The 6,249-nt window shown below is 40.5% G+C and overlaps 1 long non-coding RNA gene across 4 annotated transcripts; it reads left to right on the top strand.

The window, feature by feature from the left end:
- The first annotated feature begins 1,906 nt into the window (after window positions 1-1,906).
- Window positions 1,907-3,912, top strand: LOC113278474. 4 transcript variants are annotated; one of them, XR_003325537.1, is made up of 6 exons: window positions 1,907-2,147; window positions 2,349-2,410; window positions 2,778-2,852; window positions 2,930-3,048; window positions 3,149-3,209; window positions 3,629-3,912. It is a non-coding gene; the product is annotated as an uncharacterized LOC113278474 (long non-coding RNA). The 4 variants fall into 4 exon arrangements; XR_003325534.1 differs by having other exon boundaries at window positions 2,704-2,852; XR_003325535.1 differs by lacking the exon at window positions 2,778-2,852.
- The last annotated feature ends 2,337 nt before the right edge of the window (window positions 3,913-6,249 follow it).

Genomic DNA, 6,249 nt, shown 5'->3' with positions numbered 1-6,249 from the left:
CATGATGCGCAACGATCGTGCGGCTTGGTTTTGGCATGGTTGCCATGATGCACAGCGATTGTGCGGCTTTGTTTTTCGCATGGTTGCCATGATGCGCAGCGATCGTGCGACTTAGGGTTTTATGTGTCGAAACCCTAGTTTAGCATTTGAAAAAAGTTACCCTGGTAAATTTTTACATAAGTGCATTAAATGTTCTAATAAATGTGTTTAGCGTCACCGGTGACGTCATGCTATGCGTAAGGTTTTATGATTTTACCCCTTGTCTAAAAACCACCATCAACATTAAGTCCCCTGCTTAGCTTGGAACAGGGGCCTTGTTACAAGGTAAGCATAATATGGTGACATACGAGGATAGAACTGAGACAGTAAGTCGTGAAAAAGGGCTAAGGAGACTTGTCTGACCTTTTTTCTAGATGTAGGTAGAATTCGCAATCCTTGCATCTGGTAGCTTTGTATAAATCCCAATCGTTTATATGTCTTTGTGGTCAGGCTTTGGAGCGCGAGGCGGAGCTGCTAGCATAGACTGGGTGTGAGGTAATTTTCATTATTAATGAGCCTGGAATGGGCGTGGGCCGTTTGGCAGAGCATGGCGTTGGAAAGCATGGTGTGGCGCGGATTGACAGTTGGCGCGGATTGGCAGCTGGCGCGGATTGGAAGTTGGCGCGGATTGGCAGCTGGCGCGGATTGGGAAGCTGGCGCGGATTGAGTGCTTGGTGGGACCGGTGCTAGCAAGGAGGGTGCATGCGTTTTTGGAAGCGGTCAAGCTTGCTATTGCGGGCCCGGATGCCTTTCTCCACGCACGGCTTTGAAAAGGGAGACCTTCCTTTATTTGGAGTCCTCAAATATCACGCCTATAAAAGGGGTCGTCTGCCTTTTATTTCACACCTTTGTTTCTTCATACCTTCGCGCTAACAAAGTGGTAAGGCGAGCTAGCATTCCAGGTATGCCTTCCGTGCTCCTTCTCAAATTAGTTCTTCCTTGTCTCCCCTTCTTTTTCGGTGCAAAAGCCTAGCTGTAGGCGTGCCTTTTCACGAACTTGTAGAAATATTGTCATTCTGAGTTGGTACGAATCCGTATGAATCTCAGCCGTAGGTATGTTTTGCATGAACTTGTAGTGGAATTTAGGCGCGGATGATATAGTGATGTTCGTCGTCCCAATTATTGTGCGAAGTAGATGTGCATGAGCATTATTATGCCTTTCCCGTGAAAATTAACATTTAGGGTTTCCCCTTTTTCTGATATGGCCGTGTGTGGTTCCCTTTGGTGAGGCGTGCCCATTCGGCTGGGCGCAAACCCTTTACTGCGCGAAGTGGTGATGCAGAGTCCGCCAGTCCCCATTTCTCTTGCACGCGAAAAAAGAAAAAGACTTTGGAATTGCGTTCGGGACGACTCTCTTGTGTCTGATGAAATAATTTTCATGTACTTTCCGTTATAATCTTTCTTCGTATTGCTCTTTTGCAGTTGTCTCGAAGGTGAAATCAGCCAAAGAGAATTTTTTGTTAGGATGTCAACAATTTCTGCCGTGCCGAAGTATGTGGGTAAATCCAAGCCAAGCATAGATGATGCACTAGTCCAGAAAGGGCTATTAATCACACTTTTAAATGACGGATTAATTGTGTGAATCGGGTTTCAGGAGCAAATTTCGTCCTATAACATAAAAATAGTTGGGCCCATCATTTAACGCAAAAAAATCCTCATTTTCAAACGTGATAATTTACTAGGTGTGTGATTTACTAAGAAACCATTATATCACGGAATAAATCCGACAAATAATTTTGATATTTATACGCCCACCACTAATCTTCTATTGTATACCCAGAAATGGCTAGCCAATCCTAATACCACGGTATTATAAATCTGAAAAATGGTTGACCACCGACTAATTTGCCATGAGCCTTTCATCCAGTTCGGTAATGATCTATTGAACGCTTATCGGAGCATCTAGTTTCTATAGCCCTGTTTGGCTGCCATTTCTTTCCGTCTGACTTCTATACCTAACCTTTTTATGCGCCTATCTCTTTCTCTTCTCCATCTTCTGCATCGCCTAAACCCCTCCATCTTTTTCATCTTCTCCACAAAACCCAAGCTCTCCAACAAACCCTAAGACAACAACAACAGTTTGTTTCGCATTAAACAACCCCCTTGACGTATGATTCTTCTTCTTCGTTTTCTCTTATTTAATTTGGCTTTGATTAGATTTATTATTCTTGTAAGATTTTAGGGTTTTCATAAAAAAAAATCGATCTGGGGAAGATTGTTGGGAAGACTCTAGGGTTTTAAGTGAACGGATTAGTTTTTGAATCTGGAATTTTTTAGGGATTTTGATTTATTCATGCTTGTTAATGCAGGTCGATCTGATTCGATTCAAGTTGTTCTTTGTGATTCCAGTAATGTGGGAGGTCTTACCGAGGTAAAATCGATTTCTAAATTTTGTTTTAGTTCCCTTTTAAACAGTTAACATAAAAGTTCTATTATTGTTTGAGATGTTCCTTTTAGGGGTTTCTATGGTATGGGATTCATGAGATGTTCTTTGATTTTTAATCCAATTGATACATCTAGATTTTTCTATCTTTGTTAGGATTTTAGATTTCTGGGTTTGTAGTGACTGTTTTGTTGTAGTTTTCAATCTGAGAAGATTTAAATCTGGGGTTTCAATGTTTATTTGTGGTTTTATCTAGAAATTTATACATTGATGATTTTCAGATTCACAACTAGGGGTGAAAATATAAAACTCAAGGCAATGCTTCCATCCTATATGTCATCTGATGTCAATTCAGGAAAATTCTAAAACCTTGGCCTCATTCTTGTTCAGGAAAATTCTAAAACCTTGGCCTCATTCTTGTTCATGAAAAGTAAGACCGGTTCCTCCATATTACATGTTTTGTGGGGGGATTAGTTACTGTAATAATAATTAATATGAGTTTTTCAGGTGATTGAATGTAGAATTGTGAAGTCGTTGCTCCTGCTGGAATTGCATTGAAACCAAATCAAGAAGTGGTTCCTTAATCTGCAGCGAAGTGAGTTTCTTAAAATCTTAATATGAATGAGGTATAATATCTTTTCTTTGCACCTGGTTCATTTCGCAATTAGGTTCTTTAAATTTAGGTCTCTTGTCTGTGATTCTTATAATTGTACTTTGTTAATGCAGATGGAAGCAACTGAAATCTCTTACTTGATATATGAGGTTTTTTTAATTAGAAGAGATTTTTGTAAGAAATCTCTGATATTGTTTTGCATATGTTTCATTACGCAGATTATCTATATGCAGACCTGCATAAATTGTCAATGAGATACACAAATAGGTTAAAGGCTAAAGAGATGACTTCTTTTTCTTGAAGTTACATGCCAAAGACCACTAGATTAAGAATTGTACTTTAGCAGGTTACTTACTCATATCGTACCTGTTAGGTAGGTTTAGTTAATGCATGATGAGTATAAATAAAACTCGTTCTCTATTTACAGGTGTTTATTAAGTAATTGAGTTGCATGAAAATTATAGGCTCTATGTACGGATTGCTTTGGCAGATACACCCTTATCCATAGTCTATGTACTGAGAATTTTTTTCCTGGTTGAATGTTTCTTATCTCATAATTATCTTCTTAACCTTTCTTAATTTTTTCTTTTCAGGCGCTTAAGGTGGGATTGAAGTGTTTTGCAATAAGGTTATTACTGGGAGCATAGGCGTAGAGCTACTTTTTACAAGTGCAACAGTATTGCTTATGGCAACAAGGTTATTTTTCGATGTTGTTGAATTGTACTTTTGCTCAGTCAGAATTTCGTCGAAGCTTATGATCTCTCCAAGTCATTTTCTTTTTTGGTTTCTTGGATTTTTGGACGGATAATTTTGTATTGAGCAATGAATTCATATTTGTAATAAAACTACAAGGGTTAATGCATTTAATGAAGTTAATTTCAACGGTTTTCTTTAAGATTCTATTTCATTTTCAGAATTACTTAGATTTTTTTTTTGGCGTCCAGATTCAGTTGAACGGAAATCAGATACACCAAATATTGAATGAATTTCAGATTCTAAAAATCTGAATCAGAAGCATGAAAATGTCGTGGCAGCTATTATTTTATTTGACAAAATAACCTTCTCATATGACATGCGTCATCTGTTGTTGTATATTAGACAACATAACCGTGGTACTTAATAACAGATTTTGTATGTGACTTTAAGTCATAATTTTTTTCCGTCATACTTAATAACGTTTTCAGTTTATCATTTATAAAGAGTCACACTAAATAAATAACGGTTCGAATTACAAATGAAAACCGTGATAAATCATGTTTTATAACAGACTTCATTCGTCATTTATAACCCCTTCTGTACTTGTGATGAGTTCTTCACAACGTCTGCTACAATTAGAAGAAATCATCCCAAGTATTTGTCGATTCTCTTGACTGGTTCTGAAAGTGAAGAAGAGGCTCGGTCGGTTCATCCAGGATGTGTAATAAGGTTTTGTATTCAGAGAAAGGAGTACCGCGCTTCCCTTATTAACTTTAAGATTAGTGTAAGCCCGTTGCGTCTTCTTGAGAAGTGGACGTGATTTATGCTGAGCCAGAGATGCGTGAGGGCCAGCTTAACCAAGCCGCAGATTGTTGATGTTGTTGCGGCTTCCGCAGTTCTTCAGATCAGGAAAGATATTCCGAGCTTGGTTGCTTTTATTTCCAGATGGTGTCCAGACACTCATACGACCATATGCAGGTGGGGTGAAATGACTATTTCCTTGGAGAGTATGGCCTCCTTGCTGAATCTTCAAGTATTAGGTAGTTTCGATATCAAGTTGTCTGTAGAAGAAAAAGAAATGTATGTCATTCTGATTGCGAAATCCAAAGGATTCGTTCGGCAAGAGAACGAGACGGGAGGTTTCTATGGATGGTGGGTGTCCCAGTGGTTTCCGGATGAGTTGGAGCCGAATCAGAAGAATAGTCCTCTCCATGTTGCGGCATTTATAGTTCTTTGGTTATCCAGAGATATCTTCGACGACGGCTCGGGCAAGAAAGAGATAAGACAAGAACTTATCAAATTTTCCGTAAAAAAGGTGTCGTTCTCTCTGTTGGCTGCCTGTTTCTTGGTTCTCTGTACACGCATCCGGATCAGCTGGTTTCGGATATGCGCGCTTCGAATGGTTACATGAAAGTGGATTCGTATGTTCATGTCGCTTTTCTTCAAGCATGGATGTGGGAGCATTTTGTAAAGTATGTTCCAAAACCGTTGGTGGTACTCCTTGAGCCTTGGGGTGGCTCCAGAATATTGCGTTGGTCGAATAGGCGTCCAAGGGTTGGTTAGAACCTGGTTAGCTTCCTTGATAATTCGCATACGATCAATTTTCGCCCATGGGTTCTGTTGCATGAGTCCATAACTCAGATCGGCACCTTTGCTCCTGCGCCAGGCATGTCTTTATCTTCTGACAAAGCGGATATGAGCGTTGGAGAGATGACGTTTATGCGAAGTTGCATTCCTGGTCACATGTTGTCTTTCTTTCGAGGATCTTGCACAGTGGTATCTTACAACATTGATAGGGCGCCTAGGCATATGGGTTTCGATCATGGGGTCCCACATGTTTGTCAGCCGGTTGTTCCAGAAGTTTCGTGGCTAACTGTTCTGGATGCTACGGTTCTGGAGACGGGAAAAGTCTCCCTTTCCTGCTTGCGGAGCGAATTCCATCAACAACCTCTAAGTATAACATATTCTGGAAGGATGAATTTCTTGCTTTTCACGGGTTTGTGAATGACGTGGTAGAAAATCGCCACGGTAAGTCTTATCCCGCGGTTTTGGCGGAGCATCCACTACTGAGAGATTTTTCTTCACCCAAGCGAAAATCTGTTAGCCCGAGTGCAGATAGTCCTCAGGAGAAGGAGCGAAGGTCTAAGAATCGTGCAGGCGGTTTCCAGTCAGACTCCTCAGCTCTACCGTCTTTTAGTTCATCCAACATGCGGGTATGTATGATTTTTCTTCTTGACCTTGATTAGATCGTGTATGTCTTCATTTCTATTCTGAATATATGTCCTTGCATCTCATCCAGGGTCTCAACAGTACAAACATTTTCACTAAGCTCGCCACTAGCCGGAAAACGTCCCTCCCTCGGACAGAGGGTGGTGATGTTGAGTATGTCGATGGGGAAGCTGGGAAGGATGAAAGCTCAGGGTCCGGCAATGGTGAGAGTAATTCTTCCAATAGTAGTGTCGAATCCTCCTCTGTTCGATCTGAAGACGAATCGATAAGCCACACGTTTCACCCCCCC

The sequence above is a fragment of the Papaver somniferum genome, chromosome 5, assembly GCF_003573695.1.
Source record: "Papaver somniferum cultivar HN1 chromosome 5, ASM357369v1, whole genome shotgun sequence".
NCBI lineage: Eukaryota > Viridiplantae > Streptophyta > Magnoliopsida > Ranunculales > Papaveraceae > Papaver > Papaver somniferum.
This window is presented reverse-complemented; position numbering and strand designations above follow the sequence as displayed.